The following is a 19,092-nucleotide window of genomic DNA, read 5'->3' as shown; positions in this document are numbered from 1 at the left end:
CTCTGTGTGCCTCTCATGAATAAATAAATAAATCTTTAAGAAAAAAAAGCTGATTTAAAATTGCAAAAACTAGGGGCACCTGCGTGACTCAGCGGTTGAATGGCTGCCTTTGGCTCAGGTTGTGATCCCAGGGTCCTGGAATCGAGTCCTACATTGGGCTCCCTGCAGGGAGCCTGCTTCTCCCTCTGCTTATGTCTCTGTCTCTGTCTCTCATGAATAAATAAAAAAAATCTTTAAAAAAATTACAAAAAAATAAAAGATTCTTCTCTTTTAAAAATTGATTTTAGGGAACCCATCTACTCAAATGCAATATACACCTCGCTCCAGCACATTCTGTAGCCCTACTGGCTTTGTTCCCAAGGTAATTAACTTTGCATAGGCCTGGAGGCCATACAGTGAGGTATTAAACAACCGCCACCATTTGTGATGGCTTGACCATATGAGGGAGGGGTTTGGTTTAAAAAAAAAAAAAAAAATATATATATATATATTGGGGTGTTTGGGTGACTCAGTTAAACCTTTGGCTGAGGTCATGATCCCAGAGTCCTGGGATCAAGCCCCCCAACTCCCATTTGTCTGGCTCCCTGGTCAGAGGGGAGTCTACTCTTGCTTCTGCCCTTCCCACTGCTTGTGCACACACATGCACATGCACTCTCAAATAAAATCTTAAAAAAAAAATATATATATATATATACATACACACACACATATTGCCAGGAGGGGGAGCTGAGGTGGGGATAAAATAAAAAATATATTTTATATTATATAAATGGCAATAAATTGGCAAAACCAAAACAACACACAAAGATAAATTAGGTGCCAAGGTCGATCTCAGTGGCTACCACCTATCTATTAAGGCTTATGCTACACGACTGTGTCTATCACAACAGGTGATTGTTCTGGATTCGCTAAGTATCATACATTTAGATATCTAAATTTATGCCAATTAAAAATACAGCTTTCATCTGATTTGTACACTGGAATTCCAGGTAAGAAGATGTGGTGTGATAGAAGGGCCTGTGCTGGCCAACACGTTTGAGAGAACTGTCTGAAATGAATGCCAGGTTCACAGGCACGCTCCTCTGGCCTAAAGGGTTCTGAAAAAGCCGAAGCACCCACTGTCTGGGTCCAAACCTCAGGTCTGAGCCCCAGCACACTGGCCCCCTCCCTGCCTTCCCAGGGGCGCAGCCTGAGCAGCCGGCCTTTGCCGGTGGGTCCCCCCCCTCCCCCGCCCCGCTGAGTCCCAGCTCCTCTCACCACCCTGCCAGGCTTCCCTCAAATTCCACCTGTTCCTGGGACTCCTTGGGCCTCTCCCTCCCCCAGGCCCTGGCGCCCTCTCTGGGCCTCCGGGCCTCCCCAGGACTGGTATGTGCCCCAGATGTGAGTGGCCCTTCTGCCTGGCCTGGGATACTTGTCAGGGTTTTAAGGCCCACCCCTGCTCAGTGCAGGCACAGCAGAAGAGCTCCAGGGGTGGGGAAAAGACATTACTGGGGTGTCTGGGGCCACCTTGCCTGCTCTGCTCTGTCCCAGGATCAGGGTCAGGGTCAAGCGTGCATGGTGAGCTGCGGCCCTTCCTCAGGAAACCGGCTCCCGGCCCTCAGGCCTCGTGTCTTCCTCCTCCCACAGGCCAGGGGAGCTTCCCCTTCCTGAAGCCGGCTAAAAATAAAACACCCCAGAAGGAATTTAGCTTCCTTGAGACGGACACTAAAGACTAAACTATTAATCTGGAGGTAAGGCTCTTGTGGGAGGGTCAGGTGGAATGGAAGCGACCTGGGTCCAGGGTCCATCTGGAACAGGGTGGAGGGGCTCAACCTCCTTCAGCACCCCTCATGCCCCTGTTGGTAAGAGCCCCCCAGTGGGGGGTCAGGCAGCCTGGGCCCAAGTCCAAGCTCTGTCACTGACAACGCACTAAGAAAGGTCCCGTCTGCACCTCAGTTTCTCCATCTACCTACCCACGGGATGGAGGCACCTACCTACACAGGGAAGGATGGCCAGAGCTACGAGGTCATACTAGGTCACGGCGATTCGTTAATTATAAAGCCCTCACCAAATGGAAACAATCAACTTCTTTGCGCAGATCTCTGGGCAAATAAAGATCAGATTTTCCTGGTCAGATTTTTCTGACGAGGGCCACAGAGCCTAGAGAGGTCTTCATCCCGGGGCCCCCAATTCAGCAAAGGTTGGGGTGCTTCTGGGATGAGAACTCATTCATTTCTCTGCACAACAAATGCTTGCTACTACGTCCCTGCTCCAGGTCAGGCCCTGCGCCTGGAGCTGTGAGTACAGGAGGCAGGGTCCCTGTCCTCACAGAGTCTTCAGAGGAGACTGCTGTGCCTGCCACGGCCACGCCATGGGGCAGCATCATTCCCCCGCTCTCGGCCGCCAGTCTGACACAGCACCCGGACGCAGCCCTCACTCCGGCTGTGGGTTTGAGCAAACAACAAGCTCAGCGCTTTTTCTGGACTTCGCTGAAGTCAGGGCCAGAGAGGGAGCAACTTATCCCCAGCGGCGGCAGAGCCTATGCTGGGACGTGGCCCTGGGTATGTTCAAAACCAGATTTTGGCCATTTCTTGCTCAGGTACATCCCATAGTGTCCCAGGCCTGTTTCTTCATCTGTGTGGAAGGGGAGCAGGGCCTACTCGTGGGGTGGTGAGAAGAGATGAGGACGTCAGTGTAAATATTTCCCCTCTGTCCCTTGTCTCCTCCGCCCCAAAGTTGGCACCCTCTCCTCCTGGCTCTGTCAAGGGAATGAGAGCAAAGAAATTATCACTCTGGCAGCAGAGGAGCCGTGGGAACCCAGGGGCAGGTCTGGTGTAGTCCCCTGTGTGGCGGGTCATCATACACTTTACCATCCCTGCTAATGATGGCGCCAGCCCTTGGCCAGGCAGGCATCCCCTTCCTGTGGGAGCAGGCAGGCAGTTTTGACTTTGGCATCAATGTTTCTGTAATAGGAATGTAAAAGGGGACCTGCCCGGGGTTCTTGTTCATGAGAGGTTTGTGCCCAAGTGCGGTAGGACACAGAGGTGCCAACAACTAACCACAAATCTGGACAGAAGGGCTAGCTTCCTATTACCGGTGCTCACAAGGTCCCAGGTGAGCCATGTAATTGTAAAAACAACCCATGGGAGGGTGCGGGTAGGATGCACCCCACTTCACAGCCCAGGTATCCAGGGTCTGAGTCACATGCTTGAGGAGGACCCTGTCAGGGCAGAGCTGGGTCTATACCCAGGCCTGTGGGCCCACAGCCAGGCCCCATCTGGGCCCATGCCTCTGGCTCTGCTCCATTGCACAGCTCCGGTAGTCATGTCAAGACTCTGAGCCTGGTATCAGCTCCCAGGTGCTGCCCTGTGGTCCCCAGGTCCCGAGGAGCCCAGTAGGTGCTCATGAGTTCCAGGCAACCTGCAACGGGGAAGCCTGAGCCATCCCTGTCCGGCTGGTCTGGGGTCCCCTCCATGGGTCTCTACTCAGCAGCAGCTGGAAGCCTGGCCAGTCAGACCGCTGCTCTTCCTGAGAACTGGAGAACACTTACTTGCCTGAGCAGAACACATATCTGCCTCTATAAGTGCATGTTCATTCAGTGTGGTGGCCAGGCTGGCTGTGCGTGCATGTGTGCGTGTGTTTCAGAGGGTCTCTGTTTGTTGAGACAGAGGCCTAGAGAAAGAAGACAGAGGGAATCTAATTTACTTGCATTTTGCATGCGTCTTCCGTCTACCATACACAGAAACAAGTGGAGGGAAGGCAGGGACTCTGCAACCCAGTGTTACTATTTTTCCTCCTCCTAGGTCATCTTTTTGGAGCCCCTCACCCCTGCAACACACACACACACACACACACACACACACACACACACACACTGGCTACAGCCCTTGTTTTACACCCTAGCTTGAGGCTGCCCAGGGCAGGAGAGCCGGCCAGGTGTGCACCAGCTGTGTACCCGGCACTCCCTCCTCAAGGCTCCTGCTGCCATTGACCTGGGGCTCCCCTGAGGTGCCTCCCCTCTTAGGCAAGGCCTTCCTCCCCACCACTTGTGCTGGGCCTCAGGGTCCCATAGAAAGGAAGCTCAGACCTTCCTGGGCTCTCTGCAGCCTCGCTAGGAGGTGAGGGGCATCCATCTGGGCAGGATGGCTCTCTTCTCCTTGGTTCCCAGGGTGGAGAGAAAGGACATGGCAAAGGCAGGAAAACAGAAGATAGAACAGCTGTCTGATTGTAGCTTAAAGTCTGGGACTGGGAGTTGGGGGAAAAGAAGCCATGGGAGGGGCGGGTGGGGCCTGGGAGGAGGGAGGAAGGGAGGGAGAGAGAAGCTGTGGAGGCCGAGAAATAAAAGCAGAGGAAGGAGAGGGAAGGAGGAGCAGTCCTATTCCCCAGGGCCCAGCATCACCCAGGCCAGCCCCCTGGGGAGAGCCCCAAGCCTCAGTGTCTGAGGCCCAGCGGAGGCCTTCCCCACCCAGACAGGGACCCTGCCCTCCAGAGCGCTGTCACTCTATCTCCTGCTACACTCTAAGGGTTCCTGTAAACAGACACTCTTACCACATGCATTAATAGGTGACTTGCTGTGTGACCCTGGACTAGTCACCTGACCACACACGGTCTTCATTTCCTATCTGTAAAAAGGGTACAAGTGGCTTCTTGGAACCTTGAGGGCAGGTTAATCCTTGGCCTACCTGCCTGTCACCTGGGGTCCCCTCTGCAAGATGCAGCAGCATCTCTGCTCACCCCACACTGCTCTATAGGCCCCTTTCCCATCAGTGGGAGCCCCTCCATGGCTCTGAGAGCAGGAGAGGGCTGAGGAGCTCGGGGTGGCCGGTGTCCTTGGAAAGCAGATGAATGGGCAGAGCTCAGATGGAAGGCCCTGGAGGCCTGGTGTGGCTTGGGGCCACTGGGAAGGGAGTGGCCATCATGTTATTTTTTGACCAGGACACCTTCTTAAAAAATCAACTGGCAACATAGGAATGCCCTGGGGCTCCTGCCAGCCCAGCCTTGGAATGTCACCAGGCACCCCGTGATCCATTTATTGTGATGACTACCCTCAAGGGTCTAGTAGGTGTCAGGGCCAGGACACAGGCTTCCCCGTGCTCCAGGCTTCTGCTGGGAAGGCAGTTTTAGCTCTTGGTCCCTTCACCTTGGCTTTGAACCACCAGGTGGCTCAGAGGCTAAGTCTCCAGTCCTGCAACCGAATCACTGACTCGGCCACAGTACCGGGGGCCCAGCAGGTGCTGGGTATTGGTCTTGGTCGTTGGGATAGACAGCAAAATAAAGTTGCTGTCCTCAAGGAGCTGCCCTGAGTGAGCTCAGTTAACAGTGGAAGCACCAGGATGGGGTGGGGGGTGGGGTGCAGCACTGGGGTCGACTGGGGGCAGGGCTGAGGCCTGGTTCAGGGCCCTACAGAGAACAGAGGCTGGTCTCATGCCTGGGTCTGGCATTCGCGCCCTCTGGAATGTGGCTCCCGCTTCCTTTTCTGCCTCTGTCCCAGCTGCACTGCTGCGGGGGTGGTGCACACGAGTGTGTGCACGCGTCTGGGCCCTCTGCCCTTGGGTCCGGAGAAACTGGGTCTGGAGTGGGGCGGGACAGGTAGCTGGGCCGGGGGAGGAGAAAAGGCCGTCACAGCTAGGTCCGGGGCTGTAAACCCTCCAGAAAGGAAGAGGAAGCAAAAGCCAGAGCTGGAGTCTTGTGCAAAGGCCGGGGCTCCTTGCCATAGTCTCACTTGTGTCAGCCCTGGGCCTCACTGGATGGGGGGGCAGGTGGGGGTGGGGCGCGGTGGCCAAGGGGGAAGTGTGTGAGTCTCTCTCTCCCTCAGCTTCCCCTTTTCTCTATGGACAGATTTGCTGAGCCCGCCCCCAGGAGTCAGAATGGCTGGGCCACCAACCCACAAACCACATGAGGGCCTGATGTACGTGTACACCGTGTCCAGTCACTTCTTTTTACACATAAGGAGGCCCGGGGTGGGGACTGGTCCAAGGTCACACAGTGTGAGGGTGAAGCAAGGACTAGAGTATGGGCGGTGGCTCCGAAGCCCAGCCTCAGCCACATGGCTAGAGGATGAAGTCCTCATGCCTTAGCGGGCTGTTCAGCACCGTCCCCGGCCAGGCTCCACCGGACCCCCATCAAACCTTCCTGCCTCTCTGCAGTGTGGGCATGCACACATACACACACACACCTGTTCTCTACCTCAGGGCCTCTGCACAGGCTGACTCCTTTGCCAGGGCTGCCCTCTGCTGCACTGATTCGGTGCAGGCACGGCCTCCAGGGAAGCATTCCTTAGACTGCAAAGGCCTCTTTGGCAGCCTGAGTCTCTCAGGTTAGCTTTCCTGTAGACTTGGCTAGACCAGGGTCCCATTGTTTGCTCAAAGGCTAATCTAGATGTTGCCGTTAACTATCCTGTGGACGTGATTCACATCTACCACCAGCTGACTTGAAGTAAAGCAGATTGCCCTTCTTAATGCCAGCAGGTCTCATCTAATCAGCTGAAGCCTTAAGAGAACAACTGAGGTTTCTCAGAGAAGAAGAGATTCTGCTTGAAGACCGAATCGCAGAAATCCTGCCCAAGTTGCCAGCTTGCCAGCTTGCCCTGCAGATTTCGGACTTGCCAGCCCCCACAATTGGGTGAGCCAATTCCTTAAAATAAATCTCTCTCTCTCTGTATATATATATATCCTACTGGTTCTGTTTCTCTGGAGAACTCTGTACAATCACGCTGATTCATAACTGTATGTTTACGATCCTCTCACCACCACACGGCCCACCCGGAGGATGGTGACTGTAGGGGAACAGAGAGGGCCCCCAGGGGAGTGTCCGGGAGAAAGACACCAGGCGAGGGAAGGGGGATGAAAGAGTCACTGAGGCACGTAGAATGAATGAATGAGTGAGGCCCAGGGGAAATGCTTGCCCGAGAGTTCCACGGGCACTTTTGCTCTTCTCTGCCTCACCCCTGGACAGTCCTGCCTCCTCCACAGGGGTGGACTCCAGGCTGCACGGGGAGGGGGAGTGTCTTGCTCTGGCAGAGTCCCCAGGGGCTCAGATCCAGGATCTCTGAGCTATTCCCACCCGTGACACTCTCCCAGGCAGGCCAGTGACAGCAAAGCCTGTCCTGAAAGCCCTTCCCTTTTAGATCTCTCAGGACTCAGGCACCCAGACCCCTCCTGGGAACCACACCTCTGCTTTACAAGCTGAGGGCTGAGGTGGGCCTGGCTGCCATAGAGCAGCCACTGTGTGAGGTCCCTTCCTCCAGGGAGGTCATGGTGACCCCTACACCCCTGGAAACAAAAGATGGAGTCCCCATAGGGAGAGGCTGACCTCTCAGACTCAGAGGGCAGACATTTTGGCTTCATAGAGTCCAAAGGCATCATCTGATTAAGAGTACCAGGGCCCGGGCCTGGAATCTCTGGGGATGGGGGCCTCAACATCTTGTTTTCTTTCTTCTTAAGTTTATTTATTTATTTTGAGTAATCTGTACACCCATCGTGGGGGTCAAACTCATGACCCCAAGAGCAAGTGTTGCACGCTCTTCTGACTGAGGCGGCTGGGCTCCCCTGGACATCCTATTTTCCAAAAGCTCCCCCACTGATCCTGATTCTCCAAATTGATTAGTGAGATCTGATGAGCACCCTTGTGGTGACTTGGCGGGTGAATTAAGAGTACTCTACCTTACTAAATATGTGGAATTTAAGAAGCAAAGGGAGACACACACACACACACCAAGAAACAGACTCTTCAGTGTAGAGAATGCCCTACTGGCACCAGAGGGAAGATGGGTGGGGGATGGGTAAGCAGGTGATGGGGATGAAGAAGGGCACCTGTGATGAGCACCGGGCGATGCACGGGAGTGTGAATCCCTATACCGCACAGCTGAAACCAGTATTGCATGGTATGTTAAGTAACTGGATTTTCTTTTTTAATAATAAATTTATTTTTTATTGGTGTTCAATTTGCCAACATACAGAAGAACACCCAGTGCTCATCCCATCAAGTGCCCCCCCTCAGTGCCCGTCACCCAGTCACCCCCACCCCCCGCCCACCTCCCCTTCCCTCACCCCTAGTTCGTTTCCCAGAGTTAGGAGTCTCTCATGTTCTGTCTCCCTTTCTGATATTTCCCACACATTTCTTCTCCCTTCCCCTCTATTCCCTTTCACTATTATTTATATTCCCCAAATGAATGAGACCATATAATGTTTGTCCTGGATTTATAAAGGAGTACCCTGCCTTCCTGAAGCTGTGACAACTCCCCCCACGTGGGCTCCTTCTTCTCCTCCTGATGGGCAGCTGCCCCACACAGCTCAGCCCCACACAGGTGGTACACACAGGAGCCATGGCCATGGCTCCCACCTGATGCCCCACCGGCTCCCTGAGCAGACGCATCTGTTTCTTTACCACAAAGGAAGAAAGCTCGGTTTTCCCACCAGGGGGACAGTGGCCCTGCTGGAGACCCTTCACCCCGGCCACTTTGGCTGGCTTTGGAGTCTTCATCAGCAGGGCTAGGATGAACTCTATGGACTCTCCTGTCTAATGTTGTCATTTAGAGATGTGGGAAGCGAGGCCCCAAGCCCCCACCCCACAACAGGGATGGACCTGAGAGCTCTTGATTCCCAGCACGTTTCTGTCCAACCATGTCACACGTGGTGGCCGCTCCACACTTGGGCCTCCCTACAAGGGTGTCTGCCTTCCAGAGTCTGGAGGCCTCCAGGGTGGGCACCAGGGGATGGGGTAGCAAGGGATTCAACCAACCTGCACAAAGCATCTTGAGTTCTCAAGAGTTCGTCCTCACGGCCCTCTGACCTCAAATGCTAAAACAGTCCCGGCTCCCCGCACCCCCCCTCCTTCAGGGACCTTCAGGGCCCCAGCCGCTTCCCCTGCAGCCAAGTACAATCACCCCACCAAGGGCTTAGAAGACCTTGTGTGGTTGGTCTCTGCTCGTGTGGCAGCTTCACGGCATGCTGCTTCTTCTCTTACTTACCACCCCCCAGACACATGGGCTTTTTTCATCTTTAACAGACCTGCCTGCACACAGCCCTTTCATGTGCTGTTCCCCCTGCCTGGAATGCCCTTCCTCAGGAAACCTCCCCTGACTCTCCCCGTGGCCCCCATCAGGTCAGACCCCGCAAGTTCTAGGAAGTTAATACATTTGATACTGTCCCTTCCTGGACCTTATTAAAATTGTAACGATAGATTTATTTAACTATTGGCTTGTTGCCTGGCACTCCAGTTCCAGCACAGAGGAAGAGGGCCGAGAGCTTGTCAGCGCGCTCCCCAGGGCATTCCCGGTGGAATGCACCTACACAACACTCCAGTGGAACCAGCCTCCTCCCCTGGGCCTGGACTTCCTCTGCTTGAGCATCAGGACCACTACCTGTTCCCAGGAGAAGGGGCAGGAGGCCTCATGTTTCCAGAAAACTCCATGTCCTCCTTCCAATTCCAGAAGCAAGAAGCGCATCTGCTCCAAACAATCACCCTGTGCTGGACCCAAAGATCACCAGCTTAACGTAACAGGGAAAAACAAACAGGTCTCGGGCTTCCAAGTTCATGGGACAAAGATAATCACAGAGGAAGGAGCAATGACAGGGCCATTTATCGGGCTTGAACTTTGTCAGGCCTCGTGAGGAGCGCACACGACTTCGAGGCTCCTGGGGTTGGGGGGACCATCTCCATGTTCCAGTTCTGGAAACGGAGGCTTGAAGAGAGGCCCTGCAGGGTGGGGGCAGCAGACTCCTGCTGTCTCCCCAAGATCCTGGACCCCTCTGGGTGGGGACGAGGGTCCTCATGGCCTCTTCCTCCCCTGCCGACCTCAGTTTACCCGCCAGGGCCTGTTCTAGCCGCAGGAGCCCCTCATGGCTTCCCTTCCTCCTCGCCAGGCCCCGCCCTTGCTGAGACCTCAGCTTCTCCATCCTGTCTTCCTCTCCCTCCATCCCTCCCCTCCTTCCGTTTCCGTGGCAACCCCATCCTCTGCTCTGCCACTGGGTCCCGTGCTCCCATCTCCTCTTTCCTCTTTCATCTCTCTCCTCCGTGCAGGGTATGGTCCAAATACCCCTCTGTCCTTTGCTTCTGGTCTCTCACTCCCTTTTACTGTGCTTTTATCTCCTTCAATGTTCTCTTGTCATCTCAGGGCGACATTTATTTATCTCCTGCTTAAGAAAAAAGAAAAAGGAAGGAAGGAGGGAAAAGAAACCCCCATTTCGCTAGTCCTGGCTTCTCTGGTTCGGTCCCAGCCACCTTGCTCCTAGGGAACCTAGAGACACAGATGCAGACAAACCCAGGATGGGCCCCCTGCCCGCCACCAGGCAGGCTCCCTACTGACCTCACCTGCAAAAGGGAGGAGGTAAAATGCATAGCGAGGAGGTGTCCCGGTGAGGGCACGCCAGGGGCAGGCACGCCAGGGGGCTGCACCCTGCTTTCCTGAGGCTGGGCTGGGGGAGATGCTAGAGACCCCTCTCAGGATGAAGCAAGGGCAAGACCTAGAGTGTGGGATAAGCCAGGTCCAGGATTCCTCTTCGGTGCAGCCCAGGGAAAGCCCACCTGCACACTGCCCCACACTGCAGCACACAGGGGGATACCCCATGTACCAGGCAAGGTACACTCCCACCCCAAACAGGATGGTGGATGCATCCATTCTTCAAGATTCACTCTTTACCATAATCCTAAATTGTCTCTGAGAAAAGGAAGTGTATGCTCTCCTAACCAGATCTGTGTCTCCACAGTTTAAGGTAGAAATAAGGTGGTCAGCCAATTTCCTTTTCAGCCATCATTTACCAAGCTTATGGGATAAACAGGGCATATAATACAGGCCATCCCATGAAGATGGGATTCATTTTCCAGATGGACAAACTGAGGCTTGGAAAAGCTGTTACTTGTCCAAATCACACAGTCAGAGGTAAGGGTGGGCTTTGAATGGATTATAATCATGTTCTTCCTCTTTTATGTCCCTTCTTCCTATGTTCCCAGGAGGGGAGAGTCAGGTCAATCCCTGGCTTGGCTCCTCCTCCAACCCTGCCTTCTACATTTCTGTGTTTAATCTGCAGTGATCAGAAATGACAGAAGAAACAAAGAGATTTACCACAGAAACTACAAGCAAGCCGATTATCACTGTGGCCCTGGCATCTCAAAGTGACAGAGGGAATAGATGGCCTGGTGAAAAGTGGTGTTACTCTCATCTGAGACAAAAGTCACCTGGAGAAGAAAGAGGCCCTGGATCTTTGGGAGCCCCAGAGGCTTGTGAGCATCTGTGGGAGCTGCTGGGCTAGGGTCTTGGTCCTGGTATCGATCCCGAGTTCCGGGACTCAAAGCTCTGCTGGAGTTGCTTCTGGCCCACCTTACCGGGTGCACCTGCCAGGGCCTGGCCACAGAATGCAGCGGGGCACAGAGCCCAGCCTGCTAAGCCTGCAGAGGTGCCGATGACACAACAGCTGTGCTTCTCCCCCAAGAGGCTATTGGAGCACCTCAGGATCCCTGGCATGCAAGGCCTGGCATAGGAAGCAGCAGACAGAGATGGGAGGATAGGGAAGAACAGCCCCTGGCTCTGCAGATGAACAGAGTGGGGAGGGTCTGGCCTGTAACCCCCTCTCTGCCACTTATGAGCTGTGTGACCTGAAACAATTTCCTCCACCTCCCTGGGACTCCCTTTCCCCAACTGTAGGATAGAGTAGGGATATGGAAAGGCCTTGACATGACCTGAAACTCTTCCTTCAGGTTAGGTTTGTACCTGATGAGATCATGTATGTAAAGTATGGAATCCTGATACAGATCCCATATCACAGAGGAGGAAGCAAAGGCTCAGAGGCATAGGGTGACCCACCTGAAGTCACCAGAGAAACATGGAGTTTGGGTTTCCTTCTCGGGTCTAACTTAAATGCTTGTGCTTAAAAGGAGATTGGGGAGATAAGATTTGCTAACACGGCTGGAGCATAGTAAGGACTCGATGTCTAGGAGCTATTTGTTCATTTTCTCCCCATCGCCATCCACTCTGTTGGGTCAGGCCCCTGCTGGCTCCTGGTGGGACCCAAAGACCCTCCCCTTCCCCCATGCTCAGGGACCTCACAATTTGATTAGATAGACAAGACCAAGAACCATGAAACAGAAAGGCAAAATAGCAGACAGGAAATAAGCCCTAAATGTGTGGGCTACCACAAAAGGACAAAGTAACGTTGGTTGCTTTTTCCCCTCCTCTGTTTCAGCTTACGGGGTCAGGAACATTCTTCGTTATCAATTGGAGCTTCAGGAGGCCATAGAGGCTCAGAGCGTGGGCTATAGGGCCGGCTGCATCCCTTACATGTTGGTTTGTGTGAGCCTGTCTCTTCTGCGACAGGTGACAATGGTTCCCACTTTCCAGGGCCATCAGGATATCTGACCGAGCCCACCAGCCGGGTGAGCATGACCTCGTGTTGAGTACACAGAGGTGGGGTGGAATGGTGGGGAAGCCTAGAAACAGGGGAGGCTGGCTAGGAAGCCTCCAACCCCAGAGGTGCAGAAGAGGTGGAGGCAGACGATGAAGGAGGGAATGTAAAGAGAACAGAAGAGCAGTGGGCAGAGAAGGTGCTGAGGGACGAGCATGGGGGAGGAGGGTGTCCTGGGCACAGAGCCCTCCCCTTCTCTCCCACAGCCACCAGTGTGAGTCACCCCACGGCCTCCATCCCTGCAGAACCTCCGAAATGGCTGCCTCCTGATGCCCATGCCATAATCAACATTTATTTTGCAGTCACCCACACGCCCAACTCGAGAACGGATTTATGCCAGGAGAGGAGTAAAAAATGCCTCTCATTCACGTAAAGCCTTCATGCATCTCCTGGGCGGGGAGGGACAGCTGGCCCAACATTTAGGCTGACAGTCTACACATGCAGACATCACACATGCACACCGTCCACACTGGCTATAATCAGAGGCAAGCAGGAGTGATGTGCAAATCCATTCTTAGTCACCTTCATGCAGCAAGATGGACGGGACCCACTCGAGGGGTGGGAGCTCAGTGTGCATATACATGCTTGTGGACCCTGCACAGTGGCCGGGGAGGAATGCACATGGGGGTGGAGGGAACCTACAGTGCAGCTGTGAGATAAGAGTTTAGGCAAGAGGTTGGCAGGAAAGGTGGGATGGGCATCCCAGCTGGGGGAAGTGCTGGGTCTGTCTGGCCCCGGGAGCCAATGTAGTGGGCCAAGGCGGGCCTTATCCACAAGCTGGAGGAGAGGTAGGGGGAATCCTGGAAGGCAGAGCCAGGAGAGGCCCTTGGCTGCAGGTCCCTAGCGGCAGGGATGGATCCACCGACTCAGAAGTTGCCCCAAGAGGCTAGCTCTGCCCAGTGCACTATCTGGTTTCCTCTTAAATCTAGATCACAGGGCAGCCTGGGTGGCTCAGCGGTTTACCGCTGCCTTCAGCCCAGGGCATGATCCTGGAGACCCTGGATCAAGTCCCACGTCAGGCTCCCTGCATGGAGCCTGCTTCTCCCTCTGCCTGTGTCTCTGCCTCTCTGTCTCTCTGTCTCTCATGAATAAATAAATCTTGGAAAAAAAAAAATCTAGATCACAAAGGATGATAATCGGGCTCCTGAAGCCTCATCTGCAGAGCGGTGAGCTCCAGAGCATGGATCCCCAGGTGCAAAAATTCAAATGCATGTGGTGCTGTGACCCAAGGGCCAAAATGACTTTAGTAGAGGTGACAGTTATAAAACAAGCAAATATCTGGCCTTCACCAGAGGCGTCTGTGGTCCAACTTGAGGGCTTCCTCCCCACTATCCTGTGGGATGTGGAGTCAGTCTCACTGCTGCCTGGCTGAATGGCCTTGGGTGACTTGCTTCATTGCTCGGAGCCTCAGTATTTGCTCAACTGTAAAATGGGGATGCCAGCTGCCTACCCCACAGAATGGTAGAGAAGATTAAATAAGTTCTTAAAGATCTTAAATAAGAAAGTACCTGGCATGCAGGCTGGCATTTGGTAAATGGTGCTTTTTGGGTCTCACCGCTACAATATAAGTGCACACACAATGTGAATCACCTAGGACCCTAAAGTATCTGGCATGTACTCATTAGTACTAAAAATACGCTCTTACCACTCCCATGAATTAGCATGACCACTTGGAAAAAGCATCTGCTATTGTGAAGGAGAAAAAGTAGCCAAATTGTCGGAGGAGAGAGGCTGAAACAAACTTGGCTTTATGGAAGGTTCTAGCTTAGTTCTCAGCCCACAGAGGAGCCCCTGGCTTGTCTGGGGATGGGTGTTCCCGACCACTGTGCTTGTAGGCCATGAGGGTCCCTAGGGCCCCAGGACCCAGAGTAGAGCCCTTGGAGAGGCAGGAAGGCTTGGCCTGGTAGGACACGGAAGCCCTCCTTGTAGGTGCCAGACATCGCCTTTTTTCTGAAACTTTACAACCCGTCAAGGCAGCTCCAAAGATCAAATTCCCACACAAATCACAAAACCCAACTCTTCCCATGCATGTAGTTGATTTCTGGGATCCCTGGGCACCTGCTCAGTCTCTCATTGCTGGGATGACCCAACCATCAGCAAACACAGCCCTGATGGGTCACAAGGTGAAGGGGAGATGCTCCCTGGGCTGGCCCCGATTCCCTGAAACAAAAGTGTCCACAAAGCTTCTGGTATGAAGAAGCACTCACAGACACATGCATGGGTCCGGGAGCAAGGGTCACCCTCCTCCCTGAATTGCAGCAAGGCCTGCCTGGGCAGCATCCTGGCTCAGAGCAAGCCCCTCCCCCCAACGCCCCCAGGTCTGGGTGCCAAGTGCAGGACAGAACACAAGCTCTTCCGGGACTCAGAAAGATAGGCCGGGCTGGGGAGTGAACACGCCGGCTCACGCAGGCACAGCCCTCCGCCGTTTACAAAGCCCTCCCAGGCACAACGCCACGGGATCCTGTCTGCTGGGAGCCGACCTGGCATCTGTACGGGCAGCTCCTGTGTGGGCAGCGCTTATTCCCACTCCGCAGATCGCGGATGAGGATCCTGACATAGCAGACTGCCTGGCTGGCCTGGGAGCTACGGTGCCAGCCCGTGCCAGCTCTAAGGGCATTGTCTAACTCAGTGCTGACCACCGTATGTGTGGTTGGTACTCGTACCGTTGCCCCTATCCTACAAATAAGGAAACTGAGGCACGGAACAATTAAGAACAGCTTTAGAGCAGTCCTTCCATATTGATGCAAGCAGGTAGCATTTAGGGTGTTTTTTTGTTTTGTTTTGTTTTTTTGTTTTTTTTTTAATTTTAGAGAGAGAAAGCAGGGGAGGGACAGAGGGAGAGGGAAAGCATCTCAAGCAGGCTCCCAGCTGACCACGAAGCCCGACGCTGGGCTCCATCTCACAACCCCGAGATCGTGACCAGACCCGAAATTAAGAGTCAGACGCTTAACATGCTGAGCCACCCAGGTGCCCCAAACAGGTAGCATTTAGAAACTTTTACAGAAACTCGAAATTGCTAGGACATCCAGGCAGGCCTGATAAGGTGCTGGTCTGTAAGGATCATAAATAAGAGTAATTTTAAGAAGAAAAGCACTGGTTTAGAGCCCAGACTGGTTTCTGAAGGTCCAAGTTTAGTCCCTGTTAATTCCCAGAGGTGTGACTATTTCTCTTTACTAAAGTGTAGTCGAGGGATCCCTGGGTGGCTCAGCGGTTGAGCGCCTGTCTTTGGCTCAGGGCATGATCCTGGAGTCCCGGGATCAAGTCCTATGTTGGGCTCCCTTCATGGAGCCTGCTTCTCCCTCTGCCTGTGTGTCTGCCTCTCTCTCTGTCTCTCATGAATAAATAAAATCTTAAAAAAAAATAAAAAATAAAGTGTGGTTGTGCTTAGAGCACCTGCCATACAAACCAAAAGATGCAAAGTGCTCCCAAAGAACCTGGCACCTGTTTGCTACTATTATTAGTGCTTGGCAATGTGCTGGGGACCATACTGCTAGTTCCTGGAGAAGCTGTGCTCCTTGTTGGCAGTTCTCGAAGGGGGCTTGACCACCTGCTCTTCTGCTATCCTGGTACCCGGGGCCCAGGAAACACGCCTGCCTCCGGAAGCCTTCCCACCGCTGCAGACCCTCAACCCCCCTGCCAGGAGCTAGCTGCTCCCCTATCACCTCCAAGCCAGGTGGGTGTGGGCACCTTCATGGGGTATAAGGAGATGTTCTTGCCCAAACCAGAAAAACCTGCCGGGCAGCCAGCACCCCTAACTCTTGCAACCTCCAGTTTTGCCAGCAGGTGTCTTGAGAAGCAAGTGGGGCCAGGAAGAGGGGTGGTGGTGGTGGCCTTCTCACCTGGCCCCAGTCTCAGATCTCTCCAGCTGGGACAACCTTGCTCCCCAGGCTTCTCCATGCTCCTCTGGAGCACAAATTCTAAACTTCCCCAGATAAGCACATTCCTCACTACCTTTACCCATAGTCCACTTTGTCCAGTCACTCAGACCCAGAGTGAGAACACAGTCTGCTTGTGGCATGTTTCCTGAGCAAACTACCCTTCGCTGGTGAGTGGGGCACAGGGTGGGTTCAGATCCACCTCCCCAAAGCTCTTCCTCCACCTGGACCCCAGTCGTCACAGTTGAGTCTGCTCTGTCCCCACCCGTGCCTGCTTGTGCCACCCTCCAAGTCTGGTGCTGACTTGTCCCTCTCCCTTCCTTCACAGACGTGGCTGGAACCTTGCCCAGTCTTCCTTGGGGAGGAGACCACCCCCTTCCCTTGATCACCTGTGCCCTCAGGGGGCAGGGGATGGGGCCCCACTTGATATGAGGCTATCCTCCCTACTAGCACTTGGGTATGTGCTGTAACCATTCCACATCTGCTAAGGATAAATTCAGTTCACACTTCAACAAACATTTATGAAGCACCTACCCTGGGACCAGCTGTGTTGGGTGTGGCAGAGGAAGGAGACACAGAGCTTGCCCTTGGGAGCCTCCCACTAGCCCAGGCTTCCACTTCAGCCTCATGGCTTATGCCAGCATCCTTGCTCCACATCACCCGGGTCACATGCACCCCCACGGCTCCCTGTATCCCCTGAGGTTATCTGGCCCTTCCTGGGCCTCCCGGGCACTTCTGGGCTAGACAGAGGCCCTCGTGGCTGCAGAGACCTGAAGACCCTTTCTCCTGGCTCTGAGGAGGTGCAAAAGGTCCCCCAGACCTGTAGCCTGAAGCCAGCTCTCCCCAGACCTGGCCTCCTCTCCCCTGCAGGTCTGCCTCTCCTACTCTCCTCAGGTAACCCTGATCCACTGACATGCCTTCCCTCTCAGGCCTCCAGCTTGGGGCCTCCACCACACCCTGGCTGCAGCATCCGGCGGCGCCCAATGTCTTGCCTTCTCTCTCTACCCCTGAACAGGGGGTCAGATCCCATTTCCTCCACCACCTCTTTGACCCCACCTCTCTGTCCCCTCCACTGGACATCCTTGGTGAAAGCTTCCGCACACTCAGGCTTTGAATCAGGCCTCCCTCCTGACCTGGCAGCAGCCCTGCCATCCCCCCTGGGCCCCAAGCCACTCACAGCTTCCCTCTGTCTCTGCTCTGTCATCCCGATGGCCTCTGCTTTCCCATCTTGCCAGGGCTTCCTTGGACTGTCCCCTCTGTGCCGATGTCACCAGCAGAGCCATGCCTCTACTCCCCACCCCAGGGCATTTCCTAGGTGTCGAACCTTCTGTCAACCATCCGTTTCAACTCCAAGGATTGCCAGCTTCCTGGGAGCCACCAGCCCCCTCAGTGTCCTTCTTTCTGCGGTTCTAGTTTTTTCAGTCTCCTCTTTGGGACTCCAGGTCTGGCCGAGGCCTGGCCTGCCAGCCCTAGGGGCTGGGACCACGCCAGACAACGGTGGCAGTGCATGCGACCCCAGCCACATTCCTCATGCTCAGCCCGCAAGCCACATTCCCATGGTCTCCACTGCAGCCTCCAACTTGCAGGACAGCCAGGCTCTCCCACAGGAGGGAGTTTGGGGAGGCAGAGGGCCCCTGAGTCCGCCTCTGACCTTGACCCTCACATGGAGGCCCATGCTATGGCCTGGCCGAGAGGGAGTGGGTGCCTGGGGCTACATGTGAATCCCGCAGGCTCCAGGACCAGCCCTGCAGCCAACCAGCCCTGGTGGCTGGTGCGGGGCTTCCCAGGGAGAACCTTCTGCCAGCCAGTGGCTCGCTCTGGCCTGGTGGAGCCCCATTTCCAAACATCCTTCCCTCTCAGAGTGGGAGCCTGGAGGAAACCATGTCCCACATGGTGGTTTTTTTTTTTTTTTTTTTTTTTGTCCCTTTCCTTTTACACATTTAGAGCAATGGAGGAAAATGAACACATTCACATTCTCTCTGCTCAAATAAACCGACTTCTCTGTTCATTCCATCCCTTGAAAACAGAAGCACTATTCAAAAAGAAAAAGAAAAAAGAAGAAAGAAAGAGGCAAAAAGAACTGAATAGAAGAGGAAGAAGGGGGGAAGGAGAGCAGAGCAGAGTGGTCCCCAAGGGAGCCGGGCAGGACTTGGAATGAAAGGCAGAGCGTGGAGGGAAGGAGAGCCGAGAGACAAAGCGGGAGAGAAAGACGGGAGCTTTGAAAGAAGAGTGGTCGGCGTGAATACAGCGTGCAGGGGAGAGGGGAGCACTTGAAAAGGAGCAGCCGAGGCGGTGACCCCTCATTCACACCCGTGCCAATCATAGCGACAATGTAGACAGACCCTTGCTTCATTTTTCCTTCTCCAGTTTCTGGGGAGCTGTTTCTGGGGAGCGAGGGAGGGTCGGAGGGAGAGGCTGAGAACTGCAAGTTAGTTCCTAAAAATACAAAAAATAAATCCAGTTCTGCTGGAGAAGCATCGAAGAGCTGCTTGAAAGGCTCCCCCTTGCCCCTGAAACTCACTCCACCTGCAAGAGCAGTGCTCCCTCTCGGGGAGTCAGGGGGTAGGGGGTGGGCGGTGGCCATCAGCTTTATTTCAGGGTCCTGGAGGAGCCAAGGCAGAGAGGGCCCCAGGTTGCAATGCTGTGGAGGGAGGCATGGTCTCCATGGGCAGGCGGCTTGGCCCTTGGGGTTGTCCTGCTTCCCGCAAAGAGCTAAGGGCCTAGGCAGGAGGGTCTGAGTGGGGGGGGTGGGGGTGGGAGTGGCAGCTGTTCCCGCCTGGGCTGTGCCTGGGAGCAGGAGACACGTGACACTTGTGGATGGGGGCGGGGAATGATTCTTT

At 54.4% G+C, this 19,092-nt stretch overlaps 1 protein-coding gene and 2 long non-coding RNA genes across 4 annotated transcripts in view; 1 reads left to right on the top strand and 2 right to left on the bottom strand.

Moving 5' to 3' along the window:
* Positions 1-19,092, bottom strand: part of LOC144298283 (uncharacterized) — a 176,963-nt gene that overhangs the window by 40,009 nt on the left and 117,862 nt on the right. The gene's annotated exons all lie outside the window — the stretch shown is intronic.
* Positions 1-19,092, bottom strand: part of ZNF710 (zinc finger protein 710) — a 64,039-nt gene that overhangs the window by 10,228 nt on the left and 34,719 nt on the right. Inside the window, exon 1 of one of the 2 annotated variants that reach the window (XM_077872627.1) lies at positions 17,430-17,844. The exons of the other annotated variant lie outside the window; for it this stretch is intronic. The gene's annotated coding sequence lies outside the window, so the exon portion shown is untranslated. Of the gene's footprint in view, positions 1-17,429; positions 17,845-19,092 lie in introns of those variants that run through there. 2 annotated transcript variants of the gene reach the window in all.
* LOC144298277 (uncharacterized) lies at positions 1,598-15,874 on the top strand. The gene is made up of 3 exons (XR_013365197.1): positions 1,598-1,730; positions 6,444-6,600; positions 11,007-15,874. It is a non-coding gene; the product is annotated as an uncharacterized LOC144298277 (long non-coding RNA).

Source organism: Canis aureus, chromosome 2, assembly GCF_053574225.1.
Source record: "Canis aureus isolate CA01 chromosome 2, VMU_Caureus_v.1.0, whole genome shotgun sequence".
NCBI lineage: Eukaryota > Metazoa > Chordata > Mammalia > Carnivora > Canidae > Canis > Canis aureus.
This window is presented reverse-complemented; position numbering and strand designations above follow the sequence as displayed.